This window comes from Aethalodelphis obliquidens, unplaced genomic scaffold (assembly GCF_003676395.1).
Source record: "Aethalodelphis obliquidens isolate GAN/ISIS:26980383/991018 unplaced genomic scaffold, ASM367639v1 scaffold8, whole genome shotgun sequence".
Classification (NCBI taxonomy): Eukaryota; Metazoa; Chordata; class Mammalia; order Artiodactyla; family Delphinidae; genus Aethalodelphis; species Aethalodelphis obliquidens.
The window spans coordinates 47,604,901-47,626,510 of record NW_020837952.1 but is presented as its reverse complement, the minus strand read 5'-3'; the positions used below and the strand labels follow the sequence as shown (position 1 = coordinate 47,626,510).

General features: G+C 48.6%; 1 protein-coding gene and 1 long non-coding RNA gene across 9 annotated transcripts in view; one reads left to right on the top strand and one right to left on the bottom strand.

Annotated features, from left to right (window-relative positions):
* The window catches only part of CHST11 (carbohydrate sulfotransferase 11), a 286,712-nt gene that overhangs the window by 74,488 nt on the left and 190,614 nt on the right, over positions 1-21,610 (bottom strand). The window lies entirely within an intron of this gene.
* LOC113620931 (uncharacterized) lies at positions 1,676-17,858 on the top strand. Of its 3 annotated transcripts, XR_003432981.1 has the most exons (5): positions 1,676-3,663; positions 8,326-8,422; positions 14,771-14,909; positions 15,479-16,432; positions 16,545-17,858. It is a non-coding gene; the product is annotated as an uncharacterized LOC113620931 (long non-coding RNA). The 3 variants fall into 3 exon arrangements; XR_003432982.1 differs by having other exon boundaries at positions 15,805-17,858; XR_003432980.1 differs by having other exon boundaries at positions 15,479-17,858.

Genomic DNA, 21,610 nt, shown 5'->3' with positions numbered 1-21,610 from the left:
CCTTTTCTTTGGTCCTAGGGCTAAGAATGATTTTCATATTTTAAATGATTACACTTACATGGTTATATAAGTTCCCACACAATAGCCTCAATTTTGCCTCTTGGCCCACAGAGCCTACAATGTTTACTATCTGGACCTTTAAGAAAATGTCTCCAGACCCCTGATATAAACCACATCTTATTTTATTTGAGGTCCCAGAGCCTAGGGGTGTGCCTGGGGCCAGAGCCAGAGACGTCCTCTCTAGACCCAGGCCTTGCTATCCCTCCAAGGTCAGCTCTCACCACAACACACTAGGCTCTGCCTGCCGAACTCCTCATCCGCAGTATCAGCGGAGTTGCCCCTTCCTCCAGGAAGCCCTCTTTGATTCCTAGAGACCAAATAAGCGGCCTTATTCTGTGCCACCATTTTTTCCCCAGCCCTCTGTAACCCACACATGCTGGCACGTGGCATACTGCATTAGCACTGCCACTTTCTCGTCTCCCACGCCCTGAGCCCCAGACTCTACAAGGGCAGGCGCCGTTCTGTCAGGGGCAAGAAACAGTGCCATTTAGGTGATCACACATCCCGGTTTGCCTGGGATGGCCCCAGCTCAGGCCTGTTGACCTGTATAAGTATTAATGATGCCCCTTTCATTCTCACAAGCATCCCAGTTTGGAGGATAAATCACATTGCCATCCTATGTGTACAGCTTTGGGTTCAAGTCAGAGTTCTTCCACTTTCTAGCAGTGTGGCAATGGATAAATGACTTAACTTCTCTGTGTCTCAATTTCCTCCTCTGTAAAACGGAAATAATAATAGGGCTTACATCATAGGTTTGTTGTGAGGATTCAATGAGCTAATATACGTAAAACACTTAGAACAGTCCCTGACAAACTGCAGGTACCACATAAGGAGGAGCTGTTGTCATTGGTCACACTGAATCCCCGATGAGTAACACACGTCTTGTCCTGGCAGACTGTCACACACACTGCCTGGATGAAGAACGCCTGACCTCAGAGGTGGGGCAAAGCCAACCCCAAGGTCCAGCTTCACAGAGCTGCTCAGGGAGCATTCAGGCCAACAGACTCACCCTCCGGCTTCCCACTCCAAGGACCAAGGAGGGTGTAACTCCATCAGTCATTCCTGGTCCCCTCTGACCTTTCTAGATGTAGGCACTGCTTTCCGCTTGATTAAAGTCCTCCCGGACTATTGTCTGTACATTTCTATGCCTCTATCGTAAGTGTGCCCACAGAAAATATACTGCAATTGTCTTATGGTATATGGTATTGGACTGAAAGAACTTTTTAGCTACTTGCTTTTTTTCTTCAACAGTAGGATACGACATTTATTAGATTAGATCTACCTTGTTCTTCCTAACTGTTGCATCGCAGTTCATAGTTTGCATAGAACACAGTTTATCTAGCCATCTGAACAATCCCCTGTTATAAATGGTGCCTAGGACCACAATGAATATCTTGGTGAGGCCTCTTTATGCTTGGGGAAATTTTCCAAGATACTCCTCTCTCTTTTTTGTTTTTTTTTTTTTTTGCGGTACGCAGGCCTCTCACTGTTGTGGCCTCTCCCGTTGCGGAGCACAGGCTCCGGACGCGCAGGCTCAGCGGCCATGGCTCACGGGCCCAGCCGCTCCGCGGCATGTGGGATCTTCCCGGACCGGGGCACAAACCCGCGTCCCCTGCATCGATCGGCAGGCGGACTCCCAACCACTGCGCCACCCGGGAAGCCCACTCCTCTCTCCTTTAAAGCAGGCTGTTTCTCACTGTTTGCTCCATGACTGGCCAGAAGACGGCTTTGGATGTTGGCTTTAATACTTCCCTTTTTCACAAGTTAAAAGTCAACTTTTATTCCTAAGAGGAAACAATAGTGAAGATAACATAAAAAAAAAAGTAACAATAGTTTTAGCTAATTGAAAAGAAAACTACAAATAAAGTGATTCAACCCTCAGAATGCACAAAAGATGCGACTAGAAAGGAACGTCTCGATTTTCAAGGCCCCCCCATACATAATCTCTGGAACACCAACTCCCCTTGAATAGAAAGCTATTAACCGATTCTCACCTTATTTATAGGCACCGTGTTATTTTAACGAAAACTAAATCTTGCTTGCTCTTTCTTTCCAGTCCTTTCTCTGCTCAATTGATTTCCTGTGGCTACAGGGGAATCATTTATATTTAAATCTTCACCTGAGTCCCCCAAGAGTTTGAGCCCACCTGAATGGGGAGATAATCGCTCTTAGCCAAATTGAAAATGCTCTCGAGAACTTCCGGAGGACTCATCCAGCTTCCCACACGGAATCTATCCAGGTGTGACCTCAATTGTGATTTCTGCACAGTGGTATTAAATCAAAAATATACGGTAAGATTTTGTGAAAGTGGTATGTATGGGGGTGGAGGGGGATGGTAAAGAGAGGTGGAGAGAGAGACCTTCTCAGGAGAGAGGGCTGGGAAAGCCCGTGCAGGGGCAGAGCTGGGGGCAGGGACACAACTGGACACAGATGGCGCCTCTGCTGGCCTCTGTCTTCCCGATGACGGTCTTCTGGGGCTTTGCCTCTCCCAGGGTGGCTCAAACCTCTCCGCCATGTTAAAGACTGGGTGTCTCCCCCGCCCACTCCAGCCTTGGGATGTCTCGGGCGCTGATGTTAGACAGCACTTATCACAGTGCCAAGCACTGAGAAGCATATCAAATAAATATAGTTACTGTTATTCATCATGTAATCAGAGCGAGTGCTCCAGAAAAGGCTGTTAAATGAATCATGAACGGACTAGGCTCACTTAGCTTCCTGGGGGTGAGTGTTGCCCCAGTCTGAACCAGGACACAGCACACAGACGAGGCTCTCACGGGGCTGCTCGACATCGGCTAGGACAGTCACCGGCCCCGCCTTCAGAAGCAGACGAAGCTTCCGCTGTGATGCTAGCTGAAGGAAGCATGTTTGCTGTAGGGGGCAGCAACTGATGTACGGCCCTGAGTTTGCAGGTTGGGGCCCCATCAAGGACCAGGACGAGAGCGCCAGCAATTTCTCCGAACCCGCTTTTCTAACAGCAAACCGTTTCATCCACAGTTAAAGCCCAGCAGGATGAGTCACCCGAACGCTTGCATCTCATTTGCAAAATGGAAGGATGGGAGCCACGGGTCTCTGAGGTTCCCTTGTGCTGTGACAGTCTTAAAGCCACACAGGGTCCCCAGTTTACAGACACGGAGATAACCACACACCTTTGCGTTTTCCGAGAATTATGAGGATGCCATGCTGCGAAGTGACACACAGAAAACATGACCACACTGTTGCCAAACTCAAGTGTGAACTCCTGCCCCTCTACATACTGGCTGCGAGCAGGAAATACAGAACGACAGCCCCACCTCCTACCCACCAGCAATAAACAGGAGGAAATGTGGTTGCAGTGTGATGACAGTGGCTCGTGGACCAGAAGACTGCGTCTGAGTTATTTCTCAATCTCAAATCTAAAGCTGTGAAGAACATTTTTCTTGGGTGCTGTCTGGAATATGACAGTTCTGGGCAGAAAAGTCCATTTCCTTGAAAGGAATTTTGTGCTCAGCTGACCTTGGTATCCATCCTCCCATCTCACCTCACAGCATCTGTCCACTTCCAGAAGTTGTCTAAAGACCACCCTGGGATCAAAGCCTTGCCCCTGCTTTCTAGCTGCGACTGTGGGTGAGTTCTGAAGCTCTTTGGCCTCAGCTTCTTCATCTGTAAAATGGGGATCTCACAGCATCTACTTAATGGGATGGCTGGAGGGTAAAATGAGATAATCCAAGTAAAGCATTTGGCATAGTGTGGTACACAGTAAGTGCCCAATAAATGCAAGCCATTATTATGAGTCACGATTACTGCTGTGCTATCCAGGATTTATACACATTTACTTAGTACCTCTAATGTGCAAGGTGCTTTTGAGAATTCAGTCGGCAACCATTGGCTTGAACACCCGAGTGAGAAGATGACAAGTCATAAAACACTTGGTGCGAAAATGATGGCCCCAGAAGTGCTGGTGACTGGCCTGGGCCCTGCTGGCTTCCCAATGCAACTCCTGAACCCTAGGCTCTATCACAACCCCTCTTGGTACCTGGCAACATCCAGAGAGGTTGCTGCATCAACTGTAGGTTTGTGGCATCCATATATGAGAAGGACCGCGTGCCTTGTAAGCTGGGACCTACGCACAAACCAGTCTCAATCCAACCCTACAGACGGACAGAGGGAAACCAATTCACAATAGAAAGCCTTAAAATGTAGTAATCTCCACAACTGCAAGCCTTGTCCAGAGCCTAAAATTCTAAATCAAGAGCCCATAGAGTCAGACAAAGACAAATATCATATGATATCACTTTTATGTGGAATCTAAAAAAATAGTACAAATGAAATTATTTACAAAATAGAAACAGAGACACAGAAGTAGAAAGCAGGGCTTCCCTGGTGGTGCAGTGGTTGAGAGTCCGCCTGCCGATGCAGGGGACACGGGTTTGTGCCCCCGTCCGGGAAGATCCCACATGCTGAGGAGCGGCTGGACCCGTGAGCCATGGCCGCTGAGTCTGCGTGTCCGGAGCCTGTGCTCCACAACGGGAGAGGCCACGACAGTGAGAGGCCCGCATACGGCAAAAAAAAAAAGAAGTAGAAAACAAACTTATGGTTACCAAGAGGGAAAGCGGGGAGGGATAAATTGGGAGACTGGAATTGACATACACCCACTACTATATATAAAATAGATAACAGGGCTTCCCTGGTGGCGCAGTGGTTGAGAGTCTGCCTGCCGATGCAGGGGACACGGGTTCGTGCCCTGGTCCGGGAGGATCCCACATGCCGTGGAGCGGCTGGGCCCGTAAGCCATGGCCGCTGAGCCTGCGCGTCCAGAGCCTGTGCTCCGCAACAGGAGAGGCCGCAACAGGAGAGGCCACAACAGTGAGAGGCCCGCGTACCGCAAAAAAAAAAAAAAAAAAAAAAGCTACTGTATAGCACAGGGAACTCTACTCAGTGCTCTATAATGACCCATATGGGAAAAGAATCTAAAAAAGAGTGCATATATGTATATGTATTACTGATTCACTTTGCTGTACAGCAGAAACTAACACAACAGTGTAAATCAACTATACTCCAATAAAAATTAAAAAAAAAAAAAAGAGCCCATAGAGAATGACATATAGGAACTGAATTTGTGTGGGCCTAGTATGTACCAGAACCAAGTTTCCTATACGTTATGACAACAATCACCCATCAGCTACCTGGTCTTTAGGGTCTTCTGCACTTGGGTGAGCTAGGAAAGGCAGAGGACTATCTCTTAGAGAATGGCTGTCCCGCAGTCTGGCACCTGGGGAACGGTCAGCCAAGCCCTGGAGCGTGGTGAGACAGGTTGAGCTGCTGTTCATTTGACTTTTAGGAAAAGTCAGGTCAACCCTATGGAATTGCTGTGTAGAAATGTTTTGAATGAATTTCTGCAGCCATCAGAAAACACCAGAGCATAAGTCTGAGAAATCCTCAGATAGCACAAGAGTGAGGGCGCAAATCAATTCAGGTTGTCAGGGAATGAATACATAGACGGAGAGCAGGGTCACCACCAGGAACTGTTATTTTGATCTGACTTTGCTCTAAAGGGAAGTCTGGGTCTGATCTCTCACCCAAAATCCTGCATCAGCACAACCACAACAATGGTGCTACCTAATAGCATTTACTAAGTGCTCTTATACGCCAAGCACCCCACATACAGTTTCACATTTAATCCTCACAGGAGTCCTCCAAGCAGGTGTTCACCTACAGGACGAAACAGAGCTCAGCTAGGCTGAGAGACTTGTCTGAGGTCACACAGCAAATTAGTGTTTGAATCCCTGGTCGCTGACTCAACCTATTATGCCTTAATGATTAATGTTTAAAAATGGAAAAGGAACATTCAGATTTTATCACTGGATGAGAAATCACAGCTTAATTTTTCTCAATACAAAGCACTCTAAGTGACCTGAGACAAGCATACATATTAAGAGTCATAAGTTTTTTTATACCAAACAACCTAATTTGCTTATATATAAATATCAAGGGATGGAAAAGAAGAATTTCAAGCCAAACTGAGTAACAAGCAGGCAGATCGCACCCCAGCTCTTTCAGAGACTATATATTAGGATTTTTTTTAGGCCTTACACCTGATGCTTCTAGAACAACAAGACAGATGAGGTTCTGCAGATTTATTTCAGCATAAATTAAAGCTATGCATCTGCATGGATGAGACAGTTAAACAGCCATAAAAGCTTGGCAACCTCCAACATAAGGAAAGTAGCTTGGGAGCCGAGAGGAAAAAAGAAAAATCCACGCAGAGTTCGCTGGAGGGGTTCCAAAGTGATCACAGAGTTTACCAAGATTCTGACTTACTCTTGCATTTTAATCATAATATATTTGCAACGTGGGGGATGACAGGCAGCCTTTGGAGGGGAAGAGGTGACCCGGCTAATAATTCCTTACAGCTGTGGAGCACCAGGACTGAACAAAGGTGTCTGGCTTTTATTTTGAGCTTTCTGACGGCCCTTGCAGCTAGGGAGGGCCAGGGTTTACTGTTCTCTTTTTACAGATGACGGAATTGGGCCTGGGGAGGGAATAGGCTGTTAGCTTTGCCGTTCAAGACCAACGCTCTTTATAATGTGCCATGTTGATGCCCATCTACCCATCCACCCATTCATCCATCCATCCATTCATCCACCCATCCACCCACCCGCTCACCAGTCTATTTGTATTTCCTACCAATTCCTATTTATCCTATAATCCTTCAAGAAAGAAAGAAAACGAAGGGCTCCTTTGGAAGGGAGGCACACCCATGGGTCTGGACACAGAAAGAGTCCTTTCTTGCCAATAATGCCATCAGCTTGGGGATCTGCAGCCCTGCCCTCCCCTGGCTTCTGCTGCGTCTCCTGGCTTCTCCCTCGTTTCCACTGCTGACTGGTCTGCCAGCAGTGTCCACTTGCAGTCAAGTGCCAACCATTGTGGGAACGTTCTTTCTCCTCTCTGGCCTTCTGCTAATCCACCAGATCGGTAGGACTCCAGGCCTCTCCAGGCTGCCTCTCCAGCTTGGGTTCCACGGCTAAGAAACAGCAGCGTGATGGAACTGAATCCAGGGGTGAATATCCTATAGGAATGCATTTTCCCATAGATGTCAACGCATGCACTCACACATTCATTCACTCACTCACTTCTTCCTTCATTCGTCCAACAAATGGCTACTAAGCTTCTACTAACTGTCCACCAATGTGCCAAGGGATACAGCAATGAAAAAGATTCAAATGTCAAATAAAACCATTCAAATAATAATTTAAAAAAATGTTCCCTTGGGGGTGGGGTGGTGATAGTGCGGTGTCAGCACATCAAGGATGGACCCCACCGAAGTGATAAGGTCTGGGGTAGGTGGCAGGAGAATCTCACAGTATCTTACCATTTCCTGAGGAAAATGAGTCCGGGCCACATGTTCTGAATGACTGACTTTGACTCCACTGAGTTGCTCTCAGCAGTTTCATGAAAATCTCTCAGTGCAGCCACAGCTGGATTTAGTCCTCCAGCAGCCTTGAGTCCTGACAAAAACCACACATCCTCTCAAATGTGACTGGGAGTAAAAACAAGGTTACACCATAACGTCCAACCCATTTCTGATTTTCCGCATGATGACCACACTGATGATATTTTATAAATATCAAGAATTTCTCTCTCTCTCTCTTTTCTTGGGAAGTGGGGGTGCGGAACGCGTTCTCCGCTTTGCTGAAGCCTCAGTATTGGATCTGCCTGTCTGCTGAGTCATCCCTCGCCGGGCAGGGCTCCGCTTTGAGCCAGGAGGCGTCAACCCCTGCTTGATGATGCTCTGCTGTCCCCCCCACCAATCCACCTCCCTCCCTGCTTCATGACCCTCCTCTCTCCCTCTTCCACTCCCTTCTTTCCTGACAAAGGTCAGCTGCCCTTCCGAGGTACACAGCACATCCTTCAAGCGGATTCACACCTGTCCACGTAGGCAGGGAGCTTATCCCCGTTAGACCAATTTGGAGATGGAGGCACGGGGCGTGCCAGGCACTGGCCCGGTGGCGCTGGCACAGGGTTGGTGCTCGGGGACTGACCGCTGTGGCCCAGCAGCCAGCGGGTCAGGGTCAGGAGCAGCATGCACATCCAGAACCCGATTCTCTGCACTTTCGCTACATGACGCCGCTGCTGCTGGGATCACGCATCTAGGCCACCAGTCAGCTTTCGTTCCCTAACGAGGCGGCTTCACGTGAAAAACCAGAGAGCATAAGGGTTAAACTTTTAGACCATAGAGAGGCCACCATTATTAACTCTAGTCTGTCTCTGTCTCTCCCTTTCTCAAAGTCACTGTGGTGAAAAACAAGATCATAAACTCCAGAGAGATGGCAACCTTTAGTACCAAGATCTGCGCCAAGACATCACTGGGGTTTCCGACACTGGGGTAAGCAGGAGTCTACTGGAATCACTGACCCACTTGTGTCTGGTGGTCAGCGAGGGTTTCTTGTCACCAAGGACAGAACTGAAACGTATAACAAATGCTGCTGCCGTACCTTTAGGCAGGGAAAAGCCAACAGAATATTATGGACACTGCTACTTCAACCCAGACATCTCAGTCAGAGAAACACCTGTTTAGTCCTCAACATCCTCTCAGGTGACATTTCCTTCAGGAAGCTTGTCTGAGACTCTCGCTCCTTTACCCAATCCCACCCAGATGGAAACAGGTTTCCTTTCATTGCAGGACTTATCAGGACCTTTGGCACCCAAGGGTGCTCTCTGAATTACCAAGGACTATGGGAGGCAGTACTTCCCAACTCTTCCAGAAACTCTGGACAGTGGCGGGATGTCTTGCTGGGCTGGTGTGATGACTAATTTTATGTGTCAACTGGACTGGGCCACGGGGTGCCTAGACATTCAGTCAAATGTTTTTCTAGGTGTGTCCACGAGGGTGCTTCTGGAGGAGATTAACATTTGAATCAGTAACCTGACTAAAGCAGCAGATTGCCTTCCCCAATGTGGGTGGGCCTCGTTCAATCAGTTGAAGGCCTGAACAGCACAAAAAGGCTGACCCTCCCAGAAAGGATCATCAGATTTTTCTGGCCTTTCAAACTGAAACGTCTTGGCTCTCCTGGGTTTCAAGCCTGCAGATCTTGGGCCTCGTCAGCCTCCATAATCACGGGACCCAATTCCTTGTAATAGATCTCTTTCCATATGTGTACATACAGACACCCTAGTGGTTCTGTTTCTCTGGACAACCCTGAATGGTACAGCTGGTATCCTGAGCGACACTGTTCAGGAAGTGTGCCTGTATTTATAGGGCTACAGTGGATATCCTGGAAGATAGCCACAGCGCCCATAAGGAGTTGGCAAGGATTCCGGCTGCACTTCTGGAAGCTACGACTTTCCGCAGGGCGGGGCTCTGTTTCACCTTTTCTCGCTCTCTGTTGTCAAGGACGCAAGGGTGGTTTCCACAGAGATGCAAGGTGCCCGCTCCCACTATGGCAGGTGTCAGTGCCGGACGTCCCTGCAGCCGGGCTCGGCTGCCACGCTCTGGCCAAGCCACGAATCCCACTCATCGTCCACACAGGCCTGGCTTCACCATCCATGGAAACCCCCCAGGCAGGGGGGTTTGCTTTGAGGGCTCCCTCTATTCCCAACCCCTCCTCCCCGAGCCACGCACAGGGCAGAGGCCAGTGCAGAACTCAGACCCCAGAGCTCCACTCAGAGGGGACCCCGCAGTGCTCCCAGGTGATTCTGGTCCTGAGTGCGCAGCTCCCCAGGGTGTCCCAAGCTACATGTATACTATCATCTCCCCTTGCCTCTAGACTGCAGAGGAGATGCTGTGGGTCCTGAACCCCATTCACGCAGGCTGCACTGGCTGGAGGAGTTGGAAATGTCTGGAACTGAATCTTAACTCATTGACTAGCTGGGTGACATTGACCTGAATCTCCCTGAATTTCAGTTTCCTCGTCTGGAAGATGAAGATAGTAATTTCAGTTTCCTCGTCCGCCCTGACAGGGTGGTTGGTGTCCTTTTCCCCCTTCACTCATTCAGCCAACACTTATGGCGTATCTACCATGTCCCAAGGGCTCTGCTGTGGGGTAGAGACTTTATCTGGAGAATCTCGGGAGAAATAAAAATAGAACAGGGCTTCCCTGGTGGCGCAGTGGTTGAGAGTCCGCCTGCTGATGCAGGGGACACGGGTTCGTGCCCCGGTCTGGGAAGATCCCACGTGCCGCGGAACGGCTGGGCCTGTGAGCCATGGCCACTAAGCCTGCACGTCCGGAGACCGTGCTCCACAAAGGGAGAGGCCACAACAGTGAGAGGCCCGCGTACCGCAAAAAAAAAAAAAAAAAAAAAATAGAACAGAGACCGTGTGGGCGTGAGGTATTCAACCTCCCTCAGGTTTCTGTTTCCCAAACTGGACAAAACAGGGCAATGCTGTACTTCCCAGGACTTTGTGTATTTAAAAATAAAATGCACCCAATGATGGAGACTGAATCCCAGCAAATAAATAAAATAAGATAAAATGTAGCAGAATGCCTGACACAGGGTAGATGCTCAATTAATGTTCGTAGCAACTCTCTGAAAATATAAAATGCAGTCTCTAGCTCCCACTTTGTTCTTTATGTTCCTTAGCTCCCTTGACAATCATCAGGAAGAAATGGGGTGTTTTGTTACACAGAATGACTATCGAAAACTGACTGTTACTAAATTAATTCGGTCATACCTGGAATATGGCTGAAGAGTCAATTAATTTGACTTATTCCATTTATCAAACTATGTCTCAAGTTTCCTCATCTGTGAAATGGATGAGTTGAGAGGAATTAAATGAATTCGTTTCGAAAGGGATGAGGCATAAAATAGGTGCTACGTGTCAGCGATTATTATCATAAATGCCCCTCCGTGAGTGTGGCAATGTCCCAGCACTGGGTGATGGCCGTAGATAACAGCCAAGGTCCCTGTTCCCTTAGAGATTATGTTCCAGAGGCAGTGAGAGAGACACCAGACAAATAAATGAGCAAAGACCATTTCTGATGGTGATAAGTGCTGTGAAGACAATACAACAGGGCAATGAAACAAGGAGTGACGGGAGGATGGAAGGCCTCTTGGGGGAGGTGAAATTTCATTTGAGACTTGACAAGAAGGAGCCCACCACATGGAGATCCACGGGGATGTGTGCTCCAAGAGTGCAACGGCCACCGCCCGAGTCCCACGGTGGGAATGTTTGAGGGACGTGCCTAGTGGGCAGGGTGATATGAGATGCGGTTGGCAGAGAAAGAAGGCTCCTCAGGAAACAAAGATTTCACTTCCCCTTTGCCTCCCAACCTCCAACTGCCCATCTTTTGGCAACACGGTACCCAAGGTGGCCACGCCCCATGTCTGAAATTCTGTGACAGCTCAGAGGGCCTGGACTTCCCTTGCTTTCCCTCTGTTTTACTCCCCTCAGATTCCCAGTGGTTCCTCCCACTTTCACACGGACACCTTGAAAGATTTATACCCAATTCCTCCTGGAAACATAATATAACCTGTGAAAGGCTGATCAAACAGGGTTGCTATTTAGGCTCTGGGCCTCGATAGGGGCCGTAAAATATCTTGTGCCTCTTTTAATATAAACGCTGCTACAAAAGACTGCCTTGATCTGCAGCCTTCACAATAAAATACTGTTGGACAAGCTAATCCTGGCTCCCCGTCCCTTTCTGGTTCACACCTAACATCTGGTCAGCTGAATAACCCTTTTGTTCCCAACCGAGTCCGGTTCTGGTGAGTGGGAACCAGGCTGGGATTTTTTTCTGCTTTTTGTAGGCCATTATCAGGGACCCCTTGACCTGCATGCTAAGACCCTTGTTCATTTTTTACCAGGACACTGGGCTCTGTTTGTTGCTACAAGAGCATTAAAAATAATTTGAAAGTAATCTTCAAGAGAATAATGGTTCCCATTTTTGAGAGCCAGTCAGGACCAGGCATTTTACACACATTACTTCATTTGGTGCTCTTATTGGCCCCACAGAACGGGTGCTGAAGCTTTTATTTTTCAGATGAGGAAAGGAGAAGATGGGGCACAAAGAAATGAAACGCTTGGCCTGGGCTCACAGGTCAGTAAAGAGAGGGGCCGGGGATTAGGACTAAATCCACCGTGCCCTAAAGCCAATACCACACGGCAGCTCGAGAAAGGAGAACATGGCCAGGACGGAGGCGTCTGTGGTAGGCAGAACGATGGCCCCCCAAAGAGTCCACGCCCTCATCCTGGGACCTGTGAATGTGTGACCTCAGGTGGCAAAAAGAGACTCTGCTGATGTAAGGACCTTGAGTTGGAAAGATTATCCTGGATTATTCAGCTGATAATCACATGGGTCCTTAGAAGATGGAGGCAGGAGGCTTAGAGTCAGAGCAGATGTGACAGCAGAAGCAGAGGTTGGAATGATGCGGCCACCAGCCAAGGAATGCAGGCAGCCTCTAGAAGCTGGGAAACGCAAGGAACAGATTGTCCCCTAGATTCTCCAGAAGGGACTCAGAGTTGCTGACAACTTGATTTTAGCCCCATCAGACCCATTTCAGAATGTAAAATAATACATCTGTATTGTTTTAAGCCCCTAATTTGTGATAATTCGGGACAGCAAGCTAGTACACCATCCACAAACCAAAGGCCGGTCGGTCTCGTGCCCAAATGAGATAATGGCTCAAAAATCAAACTGATGTAGCAACAGGAATCACTGAGCAGTTTCCCTCTTGTGCAGACAACACCACCCACGATGACAGGTTGAGATGTGTGAGGGTACAGGATGTGAGCCCCGCCGCCGGAGGCAGAGCTGGGCTTGAGCCTGCACCCCGACCCGCACTAACGTACACGTGACCCTGAGCCAGCCCCCAAGCCTCTGAGCCCGAGTTCCAGATCCACCTCCACCATAAAGTTCTTTAAGGCATTAACAGTAATTAACATCACCAAGCGCTTACAGCTTGCCAGATAGCGTGCTACGTACAGAACACATATTATCCCACTTCAACCTCAGAACAACCCTGTAAGAGGTGTGATGTTATGAATGTCACGCTACAGGAGAGGAAGCCGAGGCCCAGAGCAGTAACTTGCTCAGTCAAGTACATGGCTTAGGGCCAGGAGCCTGACCTCAGAGCCGGCAGTTCTTCAATCGCTGCTAACGCAGAGCAGTTGTTGCCCTTAGTATTATTACTGCTACTATGACTCCTGGCCCCAGTCAACTTCTTGGATCCTGAAGGTAGTAATGCATCCTACTGATACTACAGAGCAAAGAGAAAAAGAGAGAAAAACACAGATTGGAAAGCCAGAACTCTGCATCATCCAGGTGGAAAAGGGCCAGGCTCCATGCGAGGCAATTTGAGACCCTGCTTCATGTTATACAGGAAGCAGTGAACAGCTCCCACCGAGGAGCTGAAATAATCGATGTCTATTATCGTTTCTTAATTAGATCTACCTCAGTGGTAAATGGTTCTGTTTCATTCATAATGATGATCATCATCAGGCATTTCTCATTCAATTTTAAAAGTATTTCTTGACAATCTTTTTGGCCAGAATGTTCAATATACATAACATGAGAGTGATCGCCACTAAAAACGTACGCTATTATAATAGAGGTAAGATTTACCTAAGCAAAGTATAGTTTAAAATACATCTTGAGAGCTATACAGCACCTTCCTTCAGAAAAATGCAAAGTATTTTTTATTTTACTTTTCAAGTTACTGTATACTGAGACTTGATGTCGTGCCTGGCACTTTATATACATTAGCATATTTAATGTGTTAAATGTTATTAGCCCCCAAAAACTAAGGCTCAGAGAGGTGATGTGGCTTGCCCAGGTCACACAGCATTCGAGATCGAAAAACCATACTTTTCAATGTGCATCCTTTCATACTATGCACAAGTATGAAGACGAGGGCATTATAGTGTAGATGGGGAAACCAATAAGAGAAAAATCTGCACGACTCTCAAGCCAGGGGGGCAAAGAAAATGTTCCAGTTTGCTAGCAAAGACTGAGGTCCCTCAGGTAACAGGAAAAGCCATTCAACATTCAATTAATTCTATAAAACATTTATGGAACTCTGTGCCTCCTAGGAACTGTTGCAGACATTTAATGAGGGGCTCAAATCCAGCTGTTGAACTCCAAGGGCTTAGGTTCGAATTCCAGAAGTTACTGAAACTCTTTGGGCCTCATTTCTTTTTTTTTTTTTCTTTTAACAGCTTTATTGGAGTATAATTGCTTCACAATGGTGCGTTAGTTTCTGCTTTATAACAAAGTGAATCAGCTATACATATACATATATCCCTATATCTCCTCCCTCTTGCGTCTCCCACCCACCCTCCCTATCCCACCCCTTTCTTTCCTCATTTGTAAAATGGGAATCGTAACAGGACCTACATCATTAGGACGGGAGGATGGAAAGTAAAGTGCTGAGGACAGTGTCTGGCAGAGCCAGGGTGATGGAAGAGTGATTGTACTATAGAAATATTAGCTCTTGTAGGATTTATGATCTGGTTCCTGCCCACTGTGACAGACAACTGAGAGGGACGATGCAGCATTTTCATGAAAGGTTAGGAGTTTCAGGCACACCAAGTTAGAATTTACCCGAAAATCTTTTAACTAATAGAACAGTTCTGATTTGCTTAGATATTGATGAACTTCCTCCCCAAATGTGCCAGTAAGAAACTGCTGAGGGACAGCAGCCTGCAATGCACAGCCTTACCTGTGCTGGAAACTGAAGAAAAATTAGGCTCAGAGGAGCAAACTGACTAAAACTAACTGCAAGCCCTTCACTACAGGCTGGGGAGAGCTGACAGCAGAGAAAATCCAAGCAGCAGTAAAGACACAGGCAGGGAAGAAAGAAGCCACCAGTGTTTGTGAAGTAGCCGCAAACTGTACACATGCTGTTTCTTCACTGTTCATCCAACGTGGATTGAGGTAAACCATGTGTCACACGACTGACTACTTTTAATCTTTTAGCAGCCTTGCCGGGGGGACGTTCTAACAGACTCAGAGAGATTAAGGAACTTGTCCAAGGTCACACAGCAACAAATTCCAAGAAGTCGAGGCATAAAAGGCCAGCACATTAGAAGAATACACTAAATGTAAAATGAGCAGTCTAGGGACCTCCCTGGCGGCCCAGTGGTTAAGACTTCACCTTCCAAGGCAGGGGGTGCGGGTTCGATCCCTGGTCAGGGAGCTAAGATCCCATGTGCCTCAGGGCCAAAAAACCAAAACATAAAACAGAAGCAGTATTGTAACAAACTTAATGAAGACTTTAAAAGTAAAATAAACCAAAGTGAGCGGTCTCGGAAAGTCTCATTGTGTGACGTAGGTTCCAATAGTGACTACAATGCCGTGATGATAATCACCGTAAAAATGGCTACTATTTAGACAGTGCTTGCTATGCCCCAGGTGGCACTCAAAGGATTGCACTTGTGTGAATTCATTCAACCCTCACAACAGGCCTATGGGTAGGGACTATGATTATTATTCCCATTTCACAGGTGAAGAAACAGGTCCAAAGAGGTTAAGTAATCTGTCAAACAGCTGGAAATAGACACCACCAGATGTTTATTCTTGAGAAAATGCTTTAGGCACATCTTTGAAAACCTCCTCAAGTCAGTGTTAATCCATGTAACGAACCTTTCCATGAAGAGGTGACCTGCACTGAGTGCGCCCCCCTCCCAAACATATCCACGTCCAAATTCTTGCAACCTCTGAATGATCTGGAAAAAGGCTCTTTGCGATGCGATAAAGTTAAGGCCCTTGAGATGAGACCATCCTTGATCACCAGAGTGAACCGTAAACCAATGATAAATGTCTTTGCAAGAGACAGAGGAGGAGGTGGCAACGAGAGGATGAACAGAGATGAAGCCCCGGGTCCCGGGCAGCCAGGAGCCACCGGCAGTTGGGAAAGGTAAAGTGAATTCTCCCCTAAAGCCTCCAGAGGGAGCACAGTTCTGGCCTCCAGACCTGACAGAGAACACATTTCGGTTGTTTGAAGCCACCTGGTTTCTGGTGGCTCGTCACGGCAGCCTGAGGCAGGCAGCCGGGAAGGTAAGACTCAGCGTCAGGAGTTGAGGCTCGTGTCCAGGCCTGGGTGTCTGGGTGGACGCAGTGGAGGGGATGGCGCTGAGTGAGTGGCGTGGGCGACCGGGGGAGGCTCACCGTCTGGAAGCTGCAGGAGGAGACTCGCGGTTGATATAACGAGCCAGCTTTCCAGCCAGGAGAGCTGTGGGCAGCGCGTGCACTCCCAGTCGTGCACGGAGCTGCCCGTCACAGGGGGTCGTCTTGCCCGCTTGGGAGGTTATTCCTCCCGAGGTCTGTTTGGAGGTGGAACGGGTGGGGTCTGACGCCAACCCCACTCACATGTTCTCCCACTGAAGAAGGCCAGGGTCAGGCAGGCGGCGAGCTCGCAGAAACACTTGCTCACAGAATCCACGGACACAAGTCGCACGGTATCTCATAAAGTGTTTTTCCTTTAAAGTTTTTCGTTCACTGTAGTATTTTAGCAGAACGTGCCAGGAGGCAGAAAGCAACAACCTTTCTGTTCTCCATTTCTGGAGCTAGGTGGCTCTTCCCCGCCCTTCTCCGCATGGTCACCTGCAGTAAGATAGCTGGACAGCGGGGACAGCGCAGAGTTGGACATGTCACACCTGTGAGCTGTTACTCCATGTGCTAGAGCCAACCTTGGAAACTGTTCCACGGCCCCCTTATTCCTGCAGTTTCCATCCCACTGTGTGGACCAGATGGACCTCGGGGAGCCTGTAGGTGCCACGCACGTGCCTGTTCACCGTCCATTGGAAACAACGGCCCTTGTACCACCCTGGCAGTCTCACAGTCAAGATCCAAAACCTGGGCTGCCCTAAATTGTATCAAAATATCTCGAATCAGAGCAGAAATCTTAGCATTCTTTCCTCCAAGGCTGATAGTTAAAATACTATTTTCTAACCAGTATGATATGGTGTCCCTGACCAATCAGAAGAGATGCTGGCGGTGACCCCAGTTACAGGGAGGAAAGCGCTGAGTCACTGCCCGGTTGGCCAGCTTCAGGGTTCCCGCTGCCACACACCTATAAGGGACACAGGGGGCGTCCTCTGGGCTGTTGAAAAGACTCCGCTTACTTTGTGCAATAGGGAAGAAAGAGAGGAGAGAGAAGTGAACAAAACTGTTCGAGTGAAATATCTAAATATCAAGTCATAAGTTAAAGGGAACCTTTCTGGAAGTAAAGGAGTCTTCCGGAAACAAATTATCACCTTGCTGGTAACAGTGGCCCTTTCTCCATGACCACTGTTCCCTGGAGTTGAATAGGATACTGTTCTGGCTCTTAATTTGCTGCCAGACCCTCGGGGGAAGGAAGCCGATGAGTAAATCACTGATTACAGTCCAGTCTAATAAGTGCTTCTGTGATGAAAATCATGATAATAATAATAATGATAGGTGGTCAAACAGTCTAAATATTTTATATGGATCGTCTCACTGAATATTCCTAACCACCCACGAAATAGGGGCTAATAATGGCTCCACTCTGCAAATGAGGAAACCAAGGCAGAACAAATCACTTGCAGAGTCAAGATGTCAATCAAGCAGCCTGGCTCTGACCTGACCCCGCCCCCCCTGCATCCCTTGGTTAGGCTCCCGGCAAGACAAAACTGTAGTACCAGATCAGAGTGGAGATCACAGGAGGCTTCCAGGAGGAGGGGCTGCAGAACAATAGACTAGATGTAATGAAGCTACAGAAGAAAGATCACCTGCCCCCACTCCGTGTTAATGAGAAAAGATACGACTTGCCATTTGCCTGTTTTAATTCAAACCTTCCAATCTGGTGATTATCTTTTCATCTCCATACATGGTCTTAGGGCTCACATTTGCCCATCACCTTCAGAAGGCAGGTCAGGAAAACCATTGTTTTTTGGGTAATTCACACATGGGAAATCAAAGTAAGTGAAAAGGAAGAAGCAGAAACACTAAGCCGGGAGTGTGGGGGGTGTGTGTGTGTGCGATCCACGAAGAGGATTGAGTTGGGGACACGGGGGAGATGGAAGCAGTTCGTGGAGGGACATGAATGGAAAAGGGAGGAAGGAGGAAGGACCACTCTGTCCGAGGGAGCAGACGCTACTTGTAGATTTTTTTTTTTTTTTTTTTTTTTTTTTTGGTACGCGGGCCTCTCACTGTTGTGGCCTCTCCCGTTGCGGAGCACAGGCTCCGGACGCGCAGGCCCAGCGGCCATGGCTCACGGGCCCAGCCGCTCCGCGGCATGTGGGATCTTCCTGGACTGGGGCATGAACCCGCGTCCCCTGCATCGGCAGGCGGACTCTCAACCACTGCGCCACCAGGGAAGCCCTGCTTATAGATTTTGAGCCTTGGTTTTGAGCACCGTTTCTGCTGCGGGTCCCCTAGAGAGGGCCTCCCTTACCATCTCAAGGACAGAGGGTAGTCAGCAGACCACGGGACTTTCTGTGGACTGTTCCAGCTAAAGTGCACCTGGGGAAGGGACACCCTTCTCCTTCCTCTTCCTATCAGGTGAGTAAGACCTTCAGGAAGCTGAGTGGAGAGTCCAGACTCTTCCAAGTTCTTGGCAAACTGCTGCTGCTGTCCAGCTATCGGCTTGCTCAGGTTTGAGGTAAGGAGGGAGGGAGAGAGTTAGATTTATCGAGTGCCTCTTGCTACGGAAGAGGGTGTGTGTGTGTGTGTGTGTGTGTGTTTGTGTGTGTGGGGGGGGGTGGGGTGGGTGTGTGTGTGGTGGGTGTGGGTGTGGGTGTTTTCTCTCTCAACCACGATTGGTTTCATCAAGCCCTTTCTAAGTACTCGGCACTAGCACTCCGTGCATTAACCCAGTTAGTTCTCACTCCCTTTTGAGGATTCCCTGTTATTCCGAACTTAAAGTTAACTCACAAAATAGAGAGGCCTAGACCACGGCATGAGGAAGTGGCAGAGCTGGGATTTGAACCCAGGTTGTCTTGGCTTCTAGAGCAGTAAGGTAGGCGCTGTTATCATACCCTTTTTACGCATGAAAAACAGAAGTTCTGGAGAAGCTGAGAACTGTGCCCAGGGTCACAGTGTTCTTTGGCAGAGCATGGCTTGATCTCAGGGTCAACCTGGATGCTTTCAAAGATCAGGCATGCTCCCTGACCTCCAAGGTTGCTGTCACATGTGCTGGAAACCCTCGCAGTCCGGCGTGGAAACGGGGAGCAGTCTGCAAACGGGAGTCTGGCCTGGACCGGGGAGGCGCCTAGTGAATGTTTATGGCCAGTCTGCATGAAGAATGAACAAAAAACCTCAGCTAATGCACCCAGGTCTGGAGGCTGCATTCAGAATCCAGCCTCGGGGGCAGCGGAAGGACCCAGAAGCATCCTTTTCAGAGAGAGAGAGAGAAAAAAAAAATCACTTGCACCATTTCTGAAAGCCGGAGGGGGAAAGGATTCAAAACAAGCAAAGTTCTCCAAATAGCGATAAATACCTTAAATTACCCAGCAAGTTTAAAAGCCTTCATACTGCTCTTTCTCCCAGAACAGGAACAGGCTCCTGATTGTGGCTGTTTAGAATGGAACATTCAGGAGGGTGTGGAGCCAGAGGGGCAGGAGAAGTGGGGAGGGCGGAGGGGGGAGGGGGGAGGGGGGAGGAAAAGGCTCCGGTGCCCAGGAACACTCAGCCCAGCTGGCTGGCAGGAGACAGCGGCAATTGTACAGGTTTGCTGCTTGCAAAGGGCTGTGCGCCTAAGGCGCACTGGAGCTGGGGACCCCCCTGGATCCTGGGGGAAGTCAACCTCGCTCGTGAAAACGGAAGAGAGAAATGGCAGGGCTGCCAGGGCTGCTTGAGGATGCCTTCATTTCTGAAACCCAGCGTTGCCTGGGGCTTCTCTGTTCTTACAGGAAGACAACTGTACTGGTTCCAAAATAGAGAGAGGACAGTTCATGGAGGGCTAGAAATCCCCACAATCCACCACCCTCTGAAAAGCGCAGGTTTGGGGTCAGCTTCTGCCTCTTCTGCCATGACCCATACTTCTCCGGGGGCCGCTGCCATCAGACTGGTACGAATTACTGCCGACCACCCCAGGCGCACAGTAAATGTTCATAGGCAAGATACCGGGAAGGACCTGGGACGCCTCTTCCCTGATCACCACACAGCTGATCTCTAGCCCCAGATAAGATACACATCACTACGGAGAATGTATGCTGCCCCTACTCGTGTGGTCAGCTGCTGCTCCTGGACTAGGCAACCACAGGCCATCTAGCGGGACCCACTAGCTCAGCTGACAGCTCATCGTGAGCTCGGCATCTTGGGAGTAGGTTCAAACACCTGTGACCTTACAGCAGTTACATAAATGCTCTGTGTCTTCGTCTCCACATATGTAAAGTGTGGGTAATAACAGTACCTACCACCTAGGGTTGTTATGAAGATTAAGTGATTTAATATGTATAAAGTGCTTACCATTTACTGGGGTACTTATAAGACTGACATATATTATCTCATTGAATCCCTATATGACCTTATGAGGGGTGCTAACATTGTCCTCTTTTCTTGAGTAAACTGACTTCCAGCAACGTTAAGTCACTGGCTCAAGGTCAATGGCAAATGGTTTTGGGGGGCAGAAGGAGGTGTGCTGGGGTTGGAACCCAAATATTCTGACTCTAGCTTCTATGAGAAGTTATACTGGCTACACTGCCTCCCGAAGAGAACACCCCATGAATCCAGCTCTTTTAGAATCAGTACTTTCAACTGTGGCTGAACACGCAAATTATCTCTGGGGATTTAAAAAAATATGAACTCCTGGGCCCTCACCTCCAGAGATTCTGATTCAGTAGGTCTGGGCATCTCAAGTGGTGGAAAGGCCCTCCAGGCAATTTGGATGTGTGACAATAACCAATATCACCTGGGCCCTCAGGCAGCGCTAAGAAGCTGACACACCTCCTTCAATCCTCACAACCTTTAAGGGTAGGACCATTACTACCCCTGCTTTACAGATGAGGAAATTGAGGCCCAGGGGAGTTCATGGATGCCCAAGGAGATAAATGAGTATAGGAAGCAGAGGCTGGATGAATGCTAGAGTCCCTTCTAGTTTCAACATCCTGCTCTGTATGGAGACATGGATAAACAGGTCAGGGCCACTGTCCCACGGTGCCCTGTCTCCACTGGGCCCCTTCTCAACAAAGGACGAAATTCTGTCCTTGATTGAGATGCAAGATAAGGGCTGGCATGAAACTCCAAGGGCCAGAGTTTTTGAGAGCATATGTGTTACTACCATATAACATTTATCTAGAGCTAGACCCATGTTCTAGCAAAACCTGTGGAAGACACAGCCTAGGTGTGCAATCTGAGAGCTGGAGGACCCATGGGAGATAGAACACCAAGTCGTGGGGGCTGAGGCTACATGACTCACATTTTATTACACAAATAGTGGCCAGGGGCTTCCCTGGTGGCGCAGTGGTTGAGAGTCCGCCTGCCGATGCAGGGGACACGGGTTCGTGACCCGGTCCGGGAAGATCCCACATGCCGCGGAGCGGCTGGGCCCGTGAGCCATGGCCACTGAGGCTGCACGTCCGGAGCCTGTACTCCGCAACGGGAGAGTCCACAACAGTGAGAGGCTCGGGGACCGCAAAAAAAAAAAAAAAAAAAAAAAGTGACCAGGGAGGTGG